Here is a 22,886-nt window from a genome sequence, read left to right as displayed (position 1 = left end):
TCCAGAACATTGCCTTCTGTTAGCAGTTACATGTTGTAAATTTGTCTGTGTTGTGTTTTTGTCTTTATATTTCGGAAATGAAAAATAAAAAAGAAGGCTCTTGTTTATATCTGTTGAAACACATTCCTTAGTCACCTTGTGCGAGAGGCAGGGAAGGGAGGAACTCCCAGGGCATTCAGAAATGCATTCTGTAGTCAACACAGAACATGTCAGGTGGAAGCTTACAGGTGGAACTGGCTCTGGGGACTTCCGTTCACTTGGTACAAAGAGGATTCCCAGCAAAGAGGAAAGGGTTCTGCATTGCTTCAGAGGCTGATCATGGATCAAAGAGGTACCAACAATTTAGTCTGCATTTTATATAAGGGGAGGAATAGGACACTCATTAATTTTTTTATGGTGGACAGGATCAGATGAATCGGGGCTGAGATGTCCACACTTGCTCAGCATAAATGATCAGCACTGGGACTGGCTTGAGCTAGAAGAGCTTGGGAAATCAGAAGTATAAGGAAAATACAAAATCCAATAACAAATTATTATTAGAAGTGGGAGCCAATGGCAGCCTTGGAGATGATGAAGCAATAGATGATGCTTTTGCTTTTGGGAATGACCAAAGGCTCAGCTTCTGCTACTGGGCTTAAATGACTCTAGAAACTTGTTTCCAGTGAGGATGCAGCAGTTGGATCCCAGCAACCAAGATCATTTTTCAGTACCTCTGGTACTTATGGGTATAAAAAGGGCCTTTCAGTTATGTGTTTTTCTAAAATGTCCACCATGTTCCAGTTCCTTTCCAGTGTGGGGGGACATCCCCCACCATCAGGGCTACATTCCATTAGTCTTGCCTACAGAATACTGAAATGGACAATACACATCTCAAGAAACAGCATTATCTGACAATGATGCAACAAACCCAGGCACGGGCCTGCATTAAACAGACATGTTGTTAGAAGACTGTTGTGCACACATACATATGGGACAAGCTCTTAGGAGTTCACAAAAGCACATAGCAATTCAAAGCTATCAGGCTGTCCACTTCAGTACTGAGTGCTTGAATGGACCCTGTAGAAAGTCGAGGCTAATGCATAATTGAAACAGCGCAACGATGCTTTGATGCTCTAAATATGTCTAAATCTGCCTTTTCACTAGGTACGGGAGGTCAAATTCTGGCAGAGCCAGTATTCATCATTAGCAGGAATTGTGGCTATTCTCTACTGTTTTTTGAACTTTCTGCACTGCTTCAATCACTTTGCCCTCACTTACACCTGCTTTCAATTGCCATTGCTTGCTCTCAGTGGCACGTTGAGTGGTGCAAGTGAACTCTCCATAGCATTGCAATTAATACCCCATTCACTATGTGAGTCCTGTTTGGGTGGGAACACTCATTTGATTAATGCAGAGAGAGCAGAGGCAGCAGCTGGGGTAGAAAAAGTGCCAGCACTGCAGCAGTCAAGAAAAGCAATTGTGCTCAACACAATTTTTGAAAGGTAAATCTTTGTACAGAGTTGTCCTTGAGGAGGGGGGAAGATCTGACCAGCTCAAATGGCTAATATCTGCTCTGAAGTGGCATCTATTCACTACAGCTCAAATATTACATCCAAAAAAGCATGGTCAGAATCTTCTGCAAATCACATGGAACATAAAGGATGTTGGTTTTTGTTGGTTGAAGAATTGCAACTACAGTGGTACCTCAGGTTACATATGCTTCAGGTTACAGACTCCGCTAATCCAGAAATAGTGCTTCAGGTTAAGAACTTTGCTTCAGGATGAGAACAGAAATCGCACCACGACGACGCGGCAGCAGCAGGAGGCCCCATTAGCTAAAGTGGTGCTTCAGGTTAAGAACAGTTTCAGGTTAAGAACAGACCTCCGGAACGAATTAAGTACTTAACCCGAGGTACCACTGTATCAAATACTTGTCTACTCAGTAAGGTGGCTGGTTTTGTATTGCCTCAAAACAAAAAACGAAAAGAGGATTATTACCACCAACAGAAAAGCAGACAAAAGATGGCACCAATTTGCAAGAAATTTGCATATGGTACTTTATAGATGCAAACTTAGAAATAACCAGGGCTTTTTGTCAGCTGGAAGTCACCAGAACTCCGTTCTGGAACCTCTCAGGTGGGTGCCATTATAAGAGAACAAGGGAGGTGTTCATAGTGAGTTCCAGCATCTTCTTTGCTAGAAAAATAGCACTGGAAATAATAGCTGTCACCTCTCTCTCACCATACTGATGGTCAATTGCCAGGCTCCTGCTCGTGAGAGGAGGGCTTCAAACAGAGGGCTGTCCTCTGCAAAGTAGGACACATGGCCACCCTACTACTCAGAAGTAAATCCCATTTGTTCATCTAGGGGCATGCTACTCACTATGGATGTGAGAAGTCCTGGATTCAATTTCCAGACAAACCCAGACACTAGGAGAAAAGAAGGACCCCACGTTAGAGGAAGCAGCCAACACTCAGTAGTAGAGCACATCCTTCGCCTGCAGAAATTTAAGCCCTGGCATCTCTAGTTAAAAGAGTCAGGGAGCAGGTGCTGGGAAAGACTATTCTCTAATGGAGCCTCTGGGTAGCTGCTGACGCCAGCCAAGATAGACAATACTGGGCAAAAGGACTGAGAGTCTGAGCTGGTATAAGGGATGCAAATGGGTCTGACTTCCCCATCAGTGTGTTTAGGATTGCAGCCTTAGGCTCTAATCCATGCTCAGCAATTAAACTTTGTGGGTGGCCTTGTGACTGTCGTTCCTGGTTTAATGCACCACACAGAGATTGTTATGGAGCTGCAGCGGAATTGCACTGTACCAGTGCTCTAGAAATGAGGAATTGGTTGTAACCCAGAGCACAGTTTGACTGCTTAAATCTCAGAGACTTTGCTGGGATTTAGGAAGCCTTAATGTAGGCAAGATTGCAGCCAGAAACGTTAACATGAAAATATGCAAATCTCATTCACATCTTCAGCACTGCTTAGTTCTTTCAGAAAATCAAGTTAAGAGGCCTATTTTGTTGCATTGGGATAGAGTACTTTAAGTATAAGTATAAAGACTATTAAATTGGAGTGTGTGTACACACACACACAAACTATAGCTGTCAAGCGTCCCTTATTTGGCGGGACAGTCCCTTATCCCAGCGCCATGTCCCGCTGCTGTCCCTTATTGATGATGTCCCTTAAATAAGCTACTGAACATAATGGGGCCCTTTCTATGTCCAGCTGTCCTTTGTCAACAACAAATTGTTGCTGGTTTTTGTTGTTGAATATATGCTATATGGTAATTTATGGACCTAGTAGGTATCTAAAGCCATTTGCATGCAACAAAATATGTATTTTATCAAAGTAATTGTTGATCCCTTATTTTGGCTGCTGATCCCTTATTTTCAAGGCTGCTGGTCCCTTATTTTCAAATCTGTAAGTTGACAGCTATGACACACACAGGCAAACCAGCATGTCCCCATGATTGAGGGGGCTTGCGCCATGTGACTTGCTCACATCATGTGCACACGCCACAAGGCCCGCTTGCGTGTTGTGTGCACACTGTGGCTTGTGCAGCATATGTGAGTGAAGTGAGCATGTTGGGTGGTGTGAACGCACAGCGTGTACATGTTGCTGTGGGGCCCCTCCTTGAAAATTTTGAGGGGGCCCAAGGCATCTCTAGGTAAGGCTGGGAAAGATCCCTGCCTGAAAGTTCCAAAGAGCCTCTGCCGGTCCGTGTAGACAATACTAAGATAGATGGACCAGTCATCTGACTCAGTATAAGGCAACTTCCTAGGTTCCTATGCTTTTTCATTCCAGGAATACTGTTTTTATCCGTATGCAAATGGATGGGAACGGTGTGCTAGATTCACCAGCTAAAACTCACATGAATATTCAGTTAATCAAGTTGCAGCCCTATAAATTATGCAAATCAATATATGCATCCTTTACATACTGTCAGTTTACCTGCTTCCTTCTATTTCAGACATAACGTCTGAGCTCTGGACCCATACAGTGGTACCTCGGGTTACATACGCTTCAGGTTACATATGCTTCAGATTACAGACTCCGCTAACCCAGAAATAGTGCTTCAGGTTAAGAACTTTGCTTCAGGATGAGAACAGAAATCTTACTCTGGCGGCGCGGCGGCAGCAGGAGGCCCCATTAGCTAAAGTGGTGCTTCAGGTTAAGAACAGTTTCAGGTTAAGAACGGACCTCCGGAACGAATTAAGTACTTAACCTGAGGTACCACTGTACTTTCTACCCCATCCTTCCCTTGTTTGCCGGCTTTGGCACTCCTGTCCTGGACTTTTAAAGCGATGTTTCCACCTTATACTTGAAATGGGGAGCTGTGGCTTAATGTCACTTTGCTAACCAAGATCTGAAACCACATTTGAACAGCAGTCTGGTTTAGAAAAGGCGGGGGGGGGGGAGCAGCCTGGTATTACTAATTTACTTTCAGATTTTCTATAGGCTGTGAGAACCTAGACTGTGAGAACCTAGACTGTGAGAACAGGTCTAGGGGACTGATCTAGCACTCTTATGCCTCTCTCTCTCTCTCTCTCTCTCTCTCTCTCTCTCTCTCTCTTCTTTCAGGATTTATATCCTGACCCTTCAGCCAAAAAGGCTTTCAATGAAGGCTCCAAAAATGGGAAGTAAGTACTTAAAATACCGAGACAAGAAACCCTTGCTAATCTGCTCCAAATAACTCAGGAGATCAAGGTATACATTTTGCATTGGTATACCCAGGAACCAGTTTAATCCTATAAACGAATAACCTGCAATATTATGCAAGAACACTGCAAAAAAAAAAAAAAAAACCACCACAAAATAATTCACTTTTTAAAAAAATAAAATAACAGAAAATAGAATGCAGAGTACTTAAGAGCAAAGAATAAAGTGGGAGATGAAAAAGACTGAATGCCGCCAGAACACTCAAATCTTAGCAGTTAGGAATAGACAAATGTTCCAGTCATGTTTGTCTCAGTTTCTCATTTCTCCAGTCTTAATAACATCGGCCACCTTTCCTCACTAGTTTGTGATTTCGTTTTATTTTTTTAAAGTCCTCACAAATTTTCATCAGGATTTTAGTGGTCATATCTCCTAGCATAGAGATTTTTGCAAGCAATTTCCCTTAATGTTGGGCTGCCATACGTCTAGGATCTTCCAGGCATACCGGAATTTGTTTCCGGATTTTCACTTTTTGAAATGTGGCAACCGTACCCTTAATGCAATGCTTTTTTCTGTGCCCCCCACCGCACAAATATAATCTTTTAAAATGCTCCCTTTCCCCTTATATAAATATTTGCACTCACATATTTGTTTGGCCAGAGAGCTGCATTGCAAAAGCCAAGAAAGTTCATGTTTCGAAGGATAGCTGTGTTTTTGGCCCATGCCTCGTTTCAGGAAGTGAGGAGGTTCACAATAAAATTAAAACTAGACTGAATTTATCCCCAATTACAGCGCATGGAATTTTGGTTGCCATGTGCACATTAGCCCTGGCAAGGAGGACCTGAGATTTAGTACTTTTAATAGCATTTGTGTTACAGAACACCCCCCCCCCCCCATAAAGCAAGCAGGCCCAGCAGAAAACGCTACTTGCAGCGCACTCTGTGCTGAATTAACATTTACGCAAGATAATCAAGCCTTGCAACTTTCCTACACAGGGGCCCGCAATAAAGGGATTTTACATTTATCATCCCAGTTAATTGTAATGAGCCTAAAACTAATGAGCCGTACCTCTAAACTCCATTTAAGACAATAGCTAATTGCTTCATTTTAATAAGTGTTGACAGAAAAGAGGGCAGAACAATGACTGAACGCTCAATTACTACACAGGCCAGAAAATGAAGATACAGAATATTAGTGATGTATACACACAATCTGAAACGCAATTAGAACCCAGAAAGTAAGAATGGGGAATACTTTGGGAATGAGCCCGCAAATAGACTTGTCTGCTTTCTGAACATATCGCTGGGGTTGAGAGGAGGAGGCAGGTCCCTTAATGAGGAAGTGTGCAACAGGGGAAAGGGTTTTGGCTCAGCAACACAGTGCAAGCTCAATTCCTGGCGTTTCCAGTTAGAGATGGGAAAGACGCCTCTTTTAAACCCCAGAGAGCTACTGCCAGTTCATGCAGACAGTACTGGGTTAGATGGACCAATGATCTGACTAGACATGGGGCAGTTTACTATGCTACTGTGCAAAGCTCAAGGTGTTACAATCAGTATAAAGATAAAGGGACCCCTGACCATTAGGTCCAGTCATGGCCGACTCTGGGGTTCTGGCGCTCATCTCGCTTTATTAGCCGAGGGAGCCACGTTTGTCCACAGACAGCTTCCAGGTCATGTGGCCAGCATGACTAAGCCACTTCTGGCAAAACCAGAGCAGCACACAGAAACACCGTTTACCTTCCTGCCGGAGCGGTACCTATTTATCTACTTGCATTTTGATGTGCTTTTGAACTGCTAGGTTGGCAGGAGCAGGGACTGAGAGATGGGAGCTCACCCCGTCGCAGGGATTTGAACCGCCGACCTTCTAATCCGCAAGTCCTAGGCTCTGTGGTTTAACCCACAGCGCCACCCGCATCCCTTTACAATCAGTATATAAAGCCCTTAACAGCTTGGGACCAGTTGACCTGCAAGATTGCCTTGCAGGTTGGCACGATTGCAGGTGACATAGAACACTCATTCTGAATTCATAAGAAACTGATATTTTAGTGTGGCTGCACCAACTGAAACCCACTACCTTCTGACGTCAGGCAGGCTCCTTCACTGTACTCTTTTGCGGCCAGCTGAAGGCACTTTCCAAACATGCAGAATGTCGCCGTATGTTTTCATACATGCAATGTAGAATCATACAACTGTAGAATTGGAAGGGACTGTCAGTATTTTCATCCTTCCCATTGCAAGGATCACCAGATCATGTTTGTTTCACTTTCTGTCTGAGAGAAAGGTGGGAGCAGAAGCTACTTTTCCAGACTTCTGTCCCTAGTACTGTGTGGTTCTTCTTTGAGCTGTCTAGAGACAAGATGGCAGTATGAGAGAGCTGTTTCTCTCGTACATGTTTGTTATGTTCTTTTATTTGTTTAATTAGAAGAAATAAATTAGGTATGCAACAAAACCTCCAAAGCTTTGCCACCATTACTCTTCTGCATTTGAGGTGCTCACATGAGCTAATGTGAGTCCACTGCACCAAGACCTATTCCTCCGGAATGCTGTGTTGCTGTTCCTACGTTCCTGTGATCGGAAGATCGGAGAAGGTGCTCCCGACACCCAACCCATGCAGGCGCTGACGACGTGGGCTGTACAAGGGTGTACAGAAAGGGACCACGGGGGTCATCTAGTCCAACCCCCTGTAATACAGGAATCTTCTGTCCAATGTGGGGCTTGAACCATGACCCTTAGATAAAGAGTCTCTTGCTCTGCTGGCTGAACCGCCCCAGTTTTTAGCTTATTGTTGATTTTAATTATTTTTGATTGTTTTGAATAGCTTTTTTAAAACTTTTTTTTACTGGAGTTTATTGAGGGTTTTTTTGTAAACTGTTTTGGGTGGTGTATAAACTTTTGTGAAATAAATAAACAAAATGTTCTTAAAAGAGCAAATCATGGCATGGAATGAGTGGTGTGGTTGCTGATTCTGATGCATCTCCACTTCATACGGCTCCTCTGATGTGAAGCCTGATTTATTCGTGGGAAATACTCCACAGCGATTTCCCCCCATCCCTCTCCTAGGATACCTGGATGGAAGAGTGGCTCCTTTGCAATGCGAGAGATGTATGATCTGAGCCCAACTGTCAAGGGTGCTTCTCAGTCAAAGGAATGTGCACAGCAGATAGTTAAGTATTTACTGTCAAAAACAACACAGCCGCTTCTACAGCTCTGGGTATCTACACGCATCAATCTGACAGCTAGGCAGCTATTCCCAGGTCTATGCTCTATGGAGCAGTTGCAGCAACAGGGGACCATTCCTCTCCCCTCCCCCAGTTTACTCGATGGGCAGCTAGAGACTGCATCTGTGTGGAAACTTCCTCTGCTCCTCCCTTTTCAGTTCCCTCCTAGATCTGGGATACAGTGATGCAGAAGGTAGGGGAAGCACCTGACCCTTCACTTGCCCAACCTGCCTCTTCCTCCTCTTCTTCCAACCCATCCTCTGCTCCACCCTCTAGCTCTGACCTTCCCCTGCCTCCAACTCTTGCTTCTTGGCTGGTACAGGCCCCTACAAAGCACTGCCACCCTTCCTCTGAGTCCGACTCCAGGCTCCCTTTCCCCAGTGCATATTCCTCAGCATCCTGCCAGCCCCTGACATCAAAGGGGAAGGCCAATGGTGCCTCTCCCATCAAATTTTGTCCATTCTGAGGTGGGACGGAGCCATGGGGACAAGGCCAACCATTGGACTCTGGTAACAGAATAAAACAGATGTATGGAAGTGAGAGCTGGACCATAAAGAAGGCTGATCGCCAAAGAATTGATGCTTTTGAATTATGGTGCTGGAGGAGACTCTTGAGAGTCCCATGGACTGCAAGAAGATCGAACATATCCATTCTGAAGGAAATCAGCCCTGAGTGCTCACTGGAAGGACAGATCGTGAAGCTGAGGCTCCAATACTTTGGCCACCTCATGAGAAGAGAAGACTCCCTGGAAAAGACCCTGATATTGGGAAAGATGGAGGGCACAAGGAGAAGGGGACGACAGAGGACGAGATGGCTGGACAGTGTTCTCGAAGCTACAAACATGAGTCTGACCAAACTGCGGGAGACAGTGGAAGACAGGAGTGCCTGGCGTGCTCTGGTCCATGGGGTCACGAAGAGTTGGACACGACTAAACAACAACAACAACAGAAGGCTTCGGGGCAACCTGGATAAAATAGTGAAACACGACCCCTATGCCTGCCTGCTCACAATCTCTCCCTTCTGTTTCTGGGGTCTCCACACTGCTGATCTCCCTTGTCCAGTGGATTGTGAACCCTCCTCCATGTGTGTGCTTTTCACAGTTGCATGACTGCCAGCTGTCCCCTGTTGGAAACCTCCAGTTGCACACTTCTCCCACACGCAACTTGCAGAACTGATGTATCTTTATTTGCAGTGATTCCACCCTCTTCTTCTCCTGCAATGCAGGCTTCTCTTTGAAGTAGAGCTTACTGAATGGAATGTGTTTCCCGTGTCTGTTATTGAGCCTACAGGGACTGTTAGTTTCGAGGTGTTTCATCAATACTGATTGAGAAGAAAGCCCTTCAACTTTATTAACCATGCAGTCTTGGGGCAATTAAGATATAATAATAAAAAAAACACCTACACACAACTCCCTTTCATTTTTTTTTTTTATTTTTTTTTAATTATCATTTAGATGTGTGGCTTTAATTATTTCATTATTTTTTTTAAAGCAATTTATTAAGTTTTACAATAAAAATAAACACAATAAACAATGTAACATTGATCTTAACATATTTTCACATTTTCTTTAGACTTCCTCACATCTCCCGCTCCCATTTTCATCGTTATAACGTTTTGTCAGCAATTTATCATCTTATTTAAAATTCTTATATCCCTTATATTTCATAATCTTATAATTCTCAAAAGGAGCTAAGTTTCACAATCTTACTTATTTTCTTAAAAACTTCTAAATTTAGTGGTGCTCAGTTATTTTGATCTAGCGTCTTGTTTAGCATTCACTCAAATTACAATACTTTTGTAAATAGTTCTTAAATTTCTTCCAGTCCTCCTCAATCCTCTCTTCTCCCAGGTCACGGATTCTGCCGGTCATTTCAGCCAGTTCCATGTAGTCTATCAGTTGTATCTGCCATTCTTCCAGTGTGGGTAGATCTTGAGTTTTCCAATGTTTTGCGAGAAGTATCCTTGCTGCTGTTGTTGCATACATAAAAAATGTCTGGTCCTTCTTTGCCACCCCTTGGCCGACAATACCCAAAAGGAAGGCCTCTGGTTTCTTAGTGAAGGTATATTTAAATACCTTTTTCAGTTCATTATAAATCATTTCCCAGAACGCCTTCACTTTAGGGCAAGTCCACCAGAGGTGGAAAAACGTTCCCTCACACTCTTTGCATTTCCAACACTTATTATCAGACAGGTGGTAAATTTTGGCAAGTTTGACTGGGGTCATATACCATCTATAAATCATTTTCATTACATTTTCTTTCAGAGCGTTACATGCAGTAAATTTCAATCCATTGTTCCACAACCTCTCCCAGTCTTCAAACATGATATTATGCCCAATGTCCTGTGCCCACCTTATCATAGCCGATTTAACCGTTTCATCTTGTGTATTCCATTTCAACAGCAAGTTATACATCCTTGAAAGTACCTTAATCTTTGGTTCTAACAATTCTGTTTCTACTTCCGGGGGCGGCGCGAACGGCAATGGCGGTCCTCTTCTGAACGGGAGAGGAGGCTCCGCAGGCAACGGGTCGTCCGCTACGGCGAAGCGGAGACCCACTCTGGAAAACCCCAGGCGGCAAGAGCCTGGGGTCTTGAGGCTCGGTGGGCGCCTTGAGCGATCCTCCAAGTGCAGAAGGAACCCCGTAAGGGGCTCCGGAGCGCGGAGGGGGGTTGCGGCGCTGAGAGCTGTTTCACAGCCTGAGGAGTGAAGCCGCGCTGCTACTGTCGGTGAGCGCTGATCCCTTTTCCTGCTAAATTACGGATTCGGACGAAAAAGCAACTAACTTGTGAGTAAAAGACTGAGTCACTTGAATTTGAGACTTTAAAGGGAAAATTTAAATTGGCTTGAACTTGGCTGAAAGCGGAGAGACGTGGAAGCAGGAAGTCCGTCTTCCGCAGCCATTGAACTTGAAAAAAGCAATTAGCTGGAGGAGTGGAGGCTGAAAGAAAGAGATTTTAAGTTTTACAGATCTAAGCATCTATTGAACTTGCATCTTAAAGTAAAGACTTTAAGCTAAAGATTTGGGATTTTTACTTGCACTTGACTTTCCTCCTTTTATTGGATTACAAATTAGAAGGTGAAACCCAGAGTCAGGAGCTGCCTGAGCACTAAGGGAGCTGTCAGCACTGCAGATTTGGATACTGTATATTGGAACTTGAAACAATCTGAGGGTATTGAGACCTTTTAAATTTGAAACATTCTTTTTGGAGATAAATAAGCACTGTCTGCAACAAAGTGACTACTTATAAACTCTGCTAAATATTTGTACTTGAAGGTTCTTGGACATTAAATTAGACTCTGAAAGACAGATTAAGCTCCCTCTAGAGGATTGGACTAAAACAGTGACTTTACATGCGCTTTTTACTTTCGATTCCCTTGCTGTTTGCTTGCTCTGGACCTTTCCATTCCCATGGGAATAACTCAGTGTGACCTTGACTGACAGATAACGTTGGAATGAGTGGCACAAGAAAAAGAGGGAGAGCTAAACAAACAACTTTAACAACTCTAACCTCAGCCTCACAGACACGTAGATCATCTGTGCCTACTTTGCCCTCAGAAGTGGAGGGAGAGGGCGAAGCAGAGCAGTTACAATTGGAAGATATGGCCTCAGGAGCATCTGTTTCTGTTCTAGACAAAATTTTTGAAAAATTGGAAGCTTTGGACAAGAAAGTGGATGCGCAATCAGCAAAGATTGACAAAAACACAGAATGTCTAAATAAATTAACCACACAAGTGGCACAGAATGCACAAGCAATTGGACAGTTAACGGAGGCCTCAGCAGAAAATCGGAAATTGACTGAGGACACTAGACAAAAATTAGAAAATTTAGAGCAAGAGGTAAGACCACTCACTAAACAAGTTGGGGAACATCAGATTTATCTCTCTATGATAGAACTGCGAAACCGTGAGAGCAACTTAAGGATTAGATCACTACAAGAGGCAGAAGAAGGACATCTAACTGAGTTTTTGACCAAAGAATTCTCCAAGTTCTGGAACTTGGAAGAAAAGGACTTTAAAATCGTGTCAGCTTTCAGACTTGGAAGATTCATAAAGAAGGAGAGGCCCAGAGACTGTTTGATAACATTGAGATCAAAGGAGGAAAGGGATAAGATTTTGGGACTACATTTTGTAAAATCACTGGAGGTCTTGGATAGAAGAATTGAAATTTATAAAGATATCCCAAGACTACTGCTTGATCTTAGAGCCGCCTATTCTGAACTTGTTAAACTACTAAGGAGCAACGCAATTCCATTCAGGTGGGAATTTCCCCAAGGAATATCTTTTACCTTTAGAGGGAGAAAGGTTAAAGTAAGAACATTGGAAGAGAGAGACAAATTCCTGTCTACATACGGAGAGGACCTTCAAAAAGGAATTGAACTACCTTCTGGGCCTGAGGCAACGCCAGTACCAACATCAGCATCTGTGGAACCTGAAGATCCTGAGAAGATACCACCCCTTGAAAAATAACCAGATGGTTCAGGATGTCTCTGCAACTGTTGAGCTGGAATATTAATGGTTGTAACATTCCGGAAAAAAGGAAGAAAATATTTCATATATTAAAAAAAGAACAATTGGACATTATTTGTTTACAAGAAACACATGTGACGAGGCTCCACAGAAAAGTGTTAATAAACAAAAGATTGGGCCAGGAATTTGTATCGTCCGACAAAGTTAAGAAGAGAGGTGTGGTGATATATGCAAAAGAGAGCCTGTCACCTAAATTCCTATTTAAAGATGAACATGGAAGAATTTTGGCTATTGAGATACAATATCAAGGAGAGAAACTGCTGATATTAGGAATCTATGCACCTAATGAAGGGAAATCGGAATTTTACAAGAAGTTGCAGGAGACAATGCTGGACTATCTAGACTACAACAACATCATAATGATGGGAGATATGAATGGGGTCGTATCAACTAACATGGACAAGTCACAAAGTCAAAATGTTACAAAAGACGGCAGACTACCTAAAACCTTTTTTGAAATGACTGACAATATGGACTTGATTGACATTTGGAGGACAAAGAACCCACTAGGAAGAGAGGGAACATTCTTTTCTGAAGCCCAACTGACCTGGACAAGAATCGACCAAATATGGATTTCTAGAGGCCTGGCACCTAAGGTCAGAAAAGTGGAAATCTGCCCAAAGACCTGCTCCGACCATAATGCAGTAAAGATGGATATGACACTATTACCAACTGGATCCTTTAGATGGAAGATGAATGACAATTTGTTTAGAGATCAGGAAATTACCAAGAAGGCCCAAAAAGTTTTGAAGGACTATTTTGAGATAAATATGAATAATATGGTGGAAAAAAGAATAATCTGGGACGCAAGCAAAGCTGTAATGAGGGGATTCTTGATACAACAGAATGCAGTAAAGAAAAGAACACAAAATGAGAAAAAAGATAAGATTTTGGATAAAATAAAAGAATTAGAGAAAAAATTAAGAGTGAATCCGAAGTCACAGCCAACTCTGAGAGAAATTAAACTTTATCAAACACAATATTCTAAATTGATAAATCAGGAAATTGAATGGAAGGTTAAATTAATGAAACAAAAAACGTTTGAGTCGGCGAATAAATGTGGAAAACTGCTAGCTTGGCAGCTGAAGAGAAGACAAAGATTAAATACTGTTACAAACTTAGAGGTTGATGGAAAAAACATTCAGAATCCAGTGGACATCAGAAAGTGTTTCCAGAGATATTTCAAAAAATTATACACCCAAGGGCCGCAAGATGATGCTGAGATTAAACAATTTTTGGTAAAAAACGGACTATCTAAATTGTCACAAGAAAATAGGACAATCCTGAATTCTAAAATAACACGACAGGAGATCGAACAAGCCATCCAGAACATGCAACTTGGCAAATCTCCAGGACCAGATGGGCTGACCTCCAAGTACTATAAGACATTAAAAGACTATTTGATACAACCTTTGATGGAGGTCAGCAATGAAATTATGGAGGGGAGGAGGGCACCGGAGTCGTGGAAGGAAGCGTTTATCACATTAATACCAAAGTCGGAAGCTGAAAAGACACAACTTAAGAACTACCGTCCCATCTCTCTTTTAAATGTGGATTACAAAATATTTGCAGACATTTTGGCAAATAGATTTAAAAAAGTTTTAAATGAAGTAATTCATAAGGACCAGGCTGGCTTTCTCCCAGGAAGACATCTGTTTGCTAATACAAGGAACATTATTGACATTTTGGAACTTTTGCAAACAGACATAAATACAAAAGCAGTTTTAATCTTTATAGACGCGGAGAAGGCCTTTGACAACATCTCCTGGAAATTTATGATGGGAAATTTAAAAGAGATGGGAGTGGGACGGGGTTTTGAGAATGGGATCGGGGCGATATACTCAGAACAGAAAGCTAAACTGATAGTTAATAATGTGGTTACAGAAGAGTTTAAAATTGAAAAAGGGACACGACAAGGTTGCCCTATTTCCCCTTTGTTATTTATTTCGGTTCTGGAAGTGCTATTGAACATGATTAGAGAGGATCGGTTGGTGGAAGGAATTCAGGTCGGTCAGAAACAATATAAATTAAAAGCTTTTGCAGATGACCTGGTTTTGACCTTGCAGAAGCCAGAGCCCAGTATGAAAAGAGTATTACAACTGATTAATGACTTTGGTCGGGTGGCTGGATTTAAACTAAATAAGCAGAAAACTAAGGTTTTGGGGAAAAACTTGACTGATACAGAGTCAGAACGGTTTCAGAATGAGACGGAACTTAATGTGGTTAAAAAAGTAAAATACCTAGGGGTAAACATAACAGCAAAAAATCTAAGTCTATTTAAGGACAATTATGAAAAATGCTGGACAGAAATTAAGAGAGACTTAGATAGTTGGTCAAAATTGAAACTTTCTTTGTTAGGCCGAATTGCTGCTATCAAGATGAATGTATTGCCAAGGATGTTGTTTTTATTTCAAACACTTCAGGTCTTGGACAAAACGGGGTGCTTTCAGAAGTGGCAGAGAGACATTTCTAAGTTTGTCTGGCAGGGCAAAAAGCCCAGAATTAAGTTTAAGATATTAACTGATGCAAAACAAAGAGGGGGCTTTGCCCTGCCAGACTTAAAGTTGTATTATGAAGCCGCAGCGTTCTGCTGGCTAAAAGACTGGCTACTTCTTGAGGACACTGATGTGCTAGATCTGGAAGGGTTTAACAATGCTTTTGGATGGCATGCATATTTATGGTATGACAAGGTTAAAGCAAATAAGGCCTTTAAGAACCATATTGTCAGAAAATCATTGTTTAATGTCTGGATAAAATATAAAGACTTGCTGGAAAATAAGACACCAAGGTGGCTTTCACCTTTGGAAGCCAAGGCCCGAAAAAGACCCAATATGGAGGCTAAATGGCCAAAATATTGGGAAATACTAGAAAAGGATGGAGACAATTGGAAATTGCAGAGTTTGGAGAAAATGAAAGACAAAGTGCGAGATTGGTTACATTACGCTCAGATTAAAGAAGTTTTTAAAAATGATAAAAAACTAGGGTTCCAGGTGGAGAAATCGAAATTAGATACACACAACTCCCTTTCAATTGCTTTGTTCATTATTCACAAGTGTTTCAGGTTCCTGCTTCCTCCTTGTGCCAAACTGTGAACTGTATTCTTTCCAAGGTGTTGCGAAGCGAGAGTTTTTCTAGGTGACCTAGAACTGGTGCCTTTATACAGCAGTGCTGCTTATTATAATCTCCTTTGATTTAGTGTATATTAGGTGAGCTCAATGGTGTGCTTTCGTTAATAAAGCTTCAGAAACACTCTTCAGCACTAGACAGGATGTGATTTCATTGCCTCCTCCCAATTCTCTTTTCTTGGCAATCAGCAACTGTGCATATTTGTTCTGTGATTCCTGTTTTCAATACTTCGTTCCAGGACCAATTGCACTGTGTTTATGCATCCTTAATTATATTTGCCATATAAGATATGACTTTGGAGTCCCATTTTGAAGCTCATACTCATCTGCTGGGCCCCAGCATAATTTACAAACCTGGAAAAATCTGGATTCCAGCATCATTGTACATGATGGTGGCACGAACAATGGCAACAAAGGTGTCCGTCCCGTGTTGATTCCTTGTAAACATTTATCAGCCAGTCTTTTACAAGCAGGCACAGAAGGGATTTTCTGTTTCAAGCTCTAGCTAATTTTTAAAGATCTCTGCTAATGCGTTTCAGCTCCATGACTGTGTCTTCTTATTATTTTAATTAGCAACTGAAGAATTGTGTTGGGAGCTTAATGGATATCTGAGTACTTTGTAGTTTTCCATTTCATTACAGAAGCATTTGAAATTAGGGGCTGCGTAGAATATTCTCCCCTTTTGAGTTGAAAATACGCTGCTGAGGAGTTAAAATGTTCACCAAAAATTCCTTCCCTAATGGTGGTGATATCTGCTTGTTTGTTTGTTTTTGCCTGTTTTCCACTATTTGTTTGTCCTCCTTATAGGGTTGCCATATGTCCTCTTTTTCCAGGACACACCCTCTCTTTCATGGGTATGTAAAATGAGAGTTGTCATAGAGATCTATAGTTAAAAGGAGAAGTCGGCAAATGTGTCCTCTTTTTTGCTCTTCAAAATATTGCAACCCCACCTCTAGTTATGTTGCTTCCTGATGTGATCCCCGGCAATCAGGGAACACAGAGGAAGCGATGATATCACAGCACTGCATAGCAGATTGGGCTGTGTAAAAAGCCAGTGTGGTGTAGTGGTTAAGAGCGGTGGACTGGTAAGCTGGTGAACCGGGTTTGCATCCCCGCTCCTCCACATGCAGCTGCTGGGTGACCTTGGGTTAGTCACACTTCTCCGAAGTCTCTCAGCCCCACTCACCTCACAGAGTGTTTGTTGTGGGGGAGGAAGGGAAAGGAGAATGTTAGCCGCTTTGAGACTCCTTCGGGTAGTGATAAAGCGGGATATCAAATCCAAACTCCTCCTCTTCTTCTTCTTCTTCTTCTTCTTCTTTACTGAGGGACAACAAAGCTGACTGGGAGGGTGAGGGCAGTCCTGGTCACATGAAGGATCCCAACTAATCAGACCACTGAGTGTCCTCATCACATTTCACAATCTTTCACAAGACTTTGCAGAGGTATCACTGGGTTTTGCAGATCCTAGTCAAAGTGCAGAGAACTACCCAGGGAAGCAAGGTTTTTAATGCTGTAAGCCTCTCCATCATAGGATCAGGTTGTGTATACAGTCGTACCTTGGAAGCTGAACGGAATCTGTTCTGGAAGTTGAACGGAACTTCCAAAACGTTCGGAAACCAAAGCACGGCTTCTGATTGACTGCAGGAAGCTCCTGCAGCCATTCAGAAGCCGCGGAAGCCCCATCAGACGTTTGGCTTCCAAAAATAGTTCGCAAACCAGAACAGTCACTTCCGGGTTTGCGGCATTTGGGAGCCAAAACATTCGAGAACTAAGCTGTTTGACTTCCAAGGTACGACTGTATATGTAAATAAACCATGTATCCTAAAGACACCACAGCCTCCATTGTGTCTCATGCTGAAGGAAACATGGTAAGCGCCTGGAACCCATGGAATCTCGCAATGCTCAGAGACTGGGGTGGCATGCAACAATATAGAAAAATATATTGTCCAGACATTTGTGGTGTCCATTAAAAGAAACAGCATTAGTGTTCCCGTCCCACTGCAATGTATGGTCAAATGGCCAAACATTTCATCTCTGGAGATTAATGATCTTCTTATCTTCAGAGAGACTGTCCTTAATGATCCTATAATCTGCTTTAGGCTGCAGTCGTATGCAGACTTATCAGGAAGTTAGCCCTAATAAACCCAGTAGGATTTACAGCTCGTGGTAGTCCTAGCAGCCCCCACCAGCATGGCCAATGGCCACAGATGGTGGTGGTGGGGTTGTAGTTCAACAACATCTGGAGGAAACCCTATTGGCTAGCCCTGCTATATATACAACTTCACAGTTGGTGTCTCTGCAAGTGTGAGTTGTTTCCTTACTCCCAGAACCTAGCTTGTGATGGATAAGAATATGAAAGTAACAGAAGAGAAGCGGATAAGATAGGGAGAGTAATCACAAGTGCTTGAGGTGGTAAGCTGTTTTCTGAAGCATTCAAGCAGTAAAATAGCAAATTCTAGAAAAAGCAAAATAAATTTGGAAGAAAACTATAAAGTGCCATGGAGTTTGCATCCTGAATTTTGTAATATGATTAGCCAAGATGTACAACCAAGCTGGCTAAAGTACTGACCCCAGCCTTTACTAATTAACACACACACAGAGAGAGAGAGAGAGAGAGAGAGAGAGAGAGAGAGAGAGAGAGAATCAGTGGTCTGTCATACTCAGTCCCCTTTCATTCTTGACTACTGAACATGCTGGCTGGAAGTTCAAAAACATCTGGAGAGTCCCTATCCTGTCCCTAAAGTAAAAGATTACATTTTTCTTTTTCTAGGTAGAAAACAATGAACAACTGCAGAGCTTAGCATCTCACAAATGAAAACACCCACAGGAGCCTTCCACATTTTTCCTTGCAAGCTTTGTTTATACAGATGAATCACACATAACATTTACGTTTAATAAACTATGCTGATTCTAACACCTGCATTTCTTCTCTATTTTGAAACACAGAAATCTGCGGTGGAGGATTGGACTAAAAAGGTGGGGGGAACTTAACTAAAAACAAAGCCGACTCTCTGGCATATGCTGTGATGATGCACAGAGAAGAATGTGATGATATTTCGAGAATAACACCGACAAGTGGAGTGGAGTTCTCTAGGTGTGACACGAAGAATTCATTATTGCTACCAGTGGGATAAAGGGTGATTGTGACTATTTCTATAGGAATGTTGCCATGTCCCCAGAGTTCCATTCTGCATCCAGTGCCACATTCTGTGATTTTTCTGTGCTTGCACAGGATTGTGACAGTCAAGCACAACTTTCATTATAAATGTCTGGGTGAGCTCTGTGTCAAGAAGACCGGGAGCGCAGTTGGTGAAGAAAGGAATACACTAAGAATATTAACTTCTGAGGGCTTCCAGGATTAACTCAGAATCCACCTTACCAGCAGAAATGGATTTTTTATAATCCAAACAAACAACAGCAACTGTCAAGTATATTTACTTAAGATGAAATAACCCAAGCTCATAAATAAATAGGTAATTCTACAGAGATAATCATAACCCTGCCATTGCAGAGAACCGCTCGTGAACTTTGCTTCAACTGTGGCATTAGACAAGATTCTCAGTAGGGTTAGCCACAACAACAAGGACACTTATTTTCATGCAAATGGGTCTATCTTTCACTAGAACAACCTACTCAGAACAGATGGAAGTAATTTTCTTCCCAAGGAAATATTTGAGGAGGCTTAGGGGACAAAGTATCAATTTGTTTATTTATTACCTCCCAAAGCCAAGGCAGGCTTTTTCACACACAAAGGAACTGAAATGCATCGCCAGAAGCATTGGCCTGCCCTTGGTTTTTATAGGTTAGGAAGAACAACTCAGTGGCTAAGGGTGGGGACACCCACAAATGTTAAAATGCTTTTGCTGCCTTCCTCAGACGCATTGTGGTCAGGGCCCTACATTACCACAATCACAAACAGAGATGGGGAACCTTTTCAGCTTGAGGGCCATATTTCTTCATGTCTATGATTCCAAGGGCCAGATGCTGGTGATGGTTGCAAAAAGCAATCAGGGCAACATCAGCACACACTCTGACACACACACATCCATACATATGTACACATCACACACACTTTCTACTATCAAATGCACCTGGGAATAATATACTGTATTTTTTGCTCTATAAGACGCACCAGACTACAAGACGCACCTAGTTTTTGGAGGAGGAAAACAAGAAAAAATATATTCTGAATCTCAGAAGCCAGAACAGCAAGAGGGATCACTGTGCAGTGAAAGCAGCAATCCCTCTGGCTGTTCTGGCTTCTGTGATAGCTGCGCAGCCTGCATTCGCTCCATAAGACGCACACACATTTCCCCTTACTTTTTTTTGGGGGGGGGGAGTGAGTCTTATAGAGCAAAAAATACAGTATTCAAGTCTTTATTATGTGTTTGCTATCTTATTGGCAGTATCAGTCTCACAGTTTCTTTCTGGCCTTCCAAGAACCCATAGAGTTCATATAGACAAATGCCACTAATGTCCTCCCCACTGCTTCATTCATCACGATTGTTTTACTTCCTTGGTAAATCAGAGAAGTGAGAACTCTACCTGGTGCACAGTACACAGTACTAAGTTTCATCAATAGTCTACCCCTGGGAGAATCACTGATTGATGACATGTCTATTACCCACCCATGGTCATTGATTGTGACTAATTTTGGGAGAGTTTGCAGCAGGCTGGTGTAAAAAAATCAGAGTTTCTGCATGGTGAGTGATGGCTTAGATTAATGGCTTGTCATGCAAAGCATCTTTCTCCCACGCCTTTAGCCAAATTTAAAGCAGCAATAAAACAATTGGCAGCATATCTGGAGTTCTTATGCAACTTTATCAATCAACACTAATGTAAAGGAAGCATAACACAAACTCTCAGTAGGCTGTCCATTATCCCGCTGCAAGGCTTCATCTAATACTACCAAACAATAGTCAGAATTTGGGAAAGGGGTGTGTTCATATTATTCAACTTTGGTAGGGATGTCAAACAGTGCAAGGATTTTGAAACATGGGGTTGGATCCAAGCTAAGCTAAAGTTTCACTGAAATCAATGGGGCAAGTTAGTCAAGACTAAATGAAGTCCCATTGATTTCAATGGAAGTTAACTTTGCTAAACTTAGTCTGAATTGCAGATTGCAAGAATAAATAAATAAATATGTGAACTTTTTCCACACTTGAGAGATCACTAGATGAGCAGCAACCAACAGATATAGAAATAATTGTTGAGAAGTAAGGTCAACATTGGCACCATCAAAAATGTATAAGATGCTTAGCATCAAAGGTCATCAGTTTGCCAACAATAATGTCAATCTCCATTACAACCCGCTTCCAAGAACTTGCATACATAATTACACACCCATCACATCTGCTGATATGCTCCTTGTCCCTTACAATCCCATGAGCATAAAAACCAAAGTTTTATTTAATTCTGTTTCCTGGTGGATCTCTAGGGTAGGCTTTTAAGTATTGTTTTGTTTGTACTGTGTTATGTATTGGGGGGGGGGGGTTAAATCATAAACCACACTGTGATCTTCGGGTGAAGGACAGTATAGAAATTTAATAAATAAATAAAATAACTTATGTCCATTTATTTCAGTGAGTCTTTATCAAGCCTAAGCACAATGACAATTCAGAAGAGTAGTCACGTTAGGAGGAGTCAATTACCCTAGCAAGACTAGGATGATTGTGCTGTCACCAGCTGCTTCAACTGAGAATGGTCACCATGCTTATCTGACTCCAGACTGTAGTCATGCTGTCCCTGCAAGTTGTTGTTCCTTTCATCAATAGTTTTATCCAGATCTATAGTGATACATCCACAGTAAAGTGAGAGATTGTTTCAAAGAGAAATAAATCTCACCCGCACTATAAGATCAGGAAATCTCAGTCCTGTAACAGAGATGGTTAAAGGCACTTTTGAGTGACACTGAGCTGTGCTTGAGAAATCCCAGCTAAGCCATTTGCATCCTTCCCTGTTTGCCTGGCTTCTCTCCTAATGCTAATCCTTGGAAGGATTCAGAGACAGCCATGGGGAAATAGAGGATGAGCCCTTGTAAGCAAAGCTCGTTTAGATCCTAAAGACAAGCAACTCATATTGAATCTTACCTGCCTGGCTGACCCATTCGTTTTGATGCCAGCTTTGCCTTTTGCCTTCTGCGTGCGCAGAAAGAGAAAGTGTCTTCAGCAAACAGGATTTACCAAGCGGGTCGTTTCCATAAAGACAAATACAGGAAGTGTAGAGCTACCCTCAAGACATTTTGCTGCCTGAAGTGGAGCAGCAAATGACCCTTCAGCAAACTGGTCAAGTGATTTTTGCACCTGAGGCAGAAAGACTCTTCCCCTCCCTGGCAGTAAAAATAAATAAATAAAATAAAGAACTCTTTCGTGACAATGCTGGGTCTTTTGTGACACTGCTGGGTGAATCAGCAGCTTACAACAGCTTCCTTCTTCTGTCCAACAGTAGGGCCGGCCCTCTGAGAATGACTAAGCCAGGCATAGGCAAACTTGGCCCTCCAGATGTTTTGAGACTACAATTCCCATCATCCCTGACCACTGGTCCTGTTAGCTAGGGATAATGGGAATTGTAGTCCCAAAACATCTGGAGGGCCGAGTTTGCCTATGCATGGACTAAGCTTTTGGGAACTGACTGCTTTTAAGTAAAGGAGTGGTGTAATGCTGATTTTATTGTAATTATTTGTATGTTTTAAAGTAACATGTTATATATGCATTTAGTTTTAAATAGATCAGTAGAATAATAATGACAATGACGGTGATGGTGATAGTAGTAGTAGTAGTAGTAGTAGTAGTCTCAAGCCCTGAAAACTTTATATCTCCCGAGTGGATTCCATGTTCATCCTGTACTTTCCTGAATGATCAGCATCTGACTACCCTGGGACCACAATTCTCTGTCATATGCTATGTGATCTGGCGGCACATGAGTCTGTCACCTTGCTAACTCTGGTCAGTGCCTAGATCGGAAACCACATCTCCCAAATTTGCTGAGCTCAAACTGCTCTTAAAGGCATGGAGAAAAGGTGGCAGCCTTAACCCTCTGCCTGTTGTTGCATAGGGGCTGCTCTACAAATTCACTGATCTTAAAACATTGTTTTGCCCTGTTCTTAAGGTTCTTTTAGCCTAAAAGGTAAAGGGACCCCTGACCGTTAGGTCCAGTCGTGGACGACTCTGGGGTTGCGGCGCTCATCTCGCTTTATTGGCCGAGGGAACCGGCGTACAGCTTCCAGGTCATGTGGCCAGCATGACTAAGCCGCTTCTGGCGAACCAGAGCAGCGCACGGAAACGCTGTTTCATTTAGCCTAATAGCCGAAATCAAGGAGGTCTCCTAGGAAGCAGCTGCAACTGGGGGCAGGTAATCAGGAGCCCTTAGAGGACTGGGTCATTCT

The 22,886-nt window shown here is 42.3% G+C and overlaps 1 long non-coding RNA gene across 1 annotated transcript in view; it reads right to left on the bottom strand.

The window, feature by feature from the left end:
- LOC308459193 overlaps positions 1-21,791 on the bottom strand; it is a 39,585-nt gene extending 17,794 nt beyond the window's left edge. Inside the window, exon 1 of the long non-coding RNA XR_013977882.1 lies at positions 21,592-21,791. This is a non-coding gene — a long non-coding RNA (uncharacterized lncRNA). The remainder of the gene's footprint in view (positions 1-21,591) is intronic.
- Positions 21,792-22,886: the final 1,095 nt, after the last annotated feature.

Source organism: Podarcis pityusensis (assembly GCF_964106645.2).
Source record: "Podarcis pityusensis genome assembly, chromosome: 12".
Taxonomy (NCBI): Eukaryota; Metazoa; Chordata; class Lepidosauria; order Squamata; family Lacertidae; genus Podarcis; species Podarcis pityusensis.
This window is presented reverse-complemented; position numbering and strand designations above follow the sequence as displayed.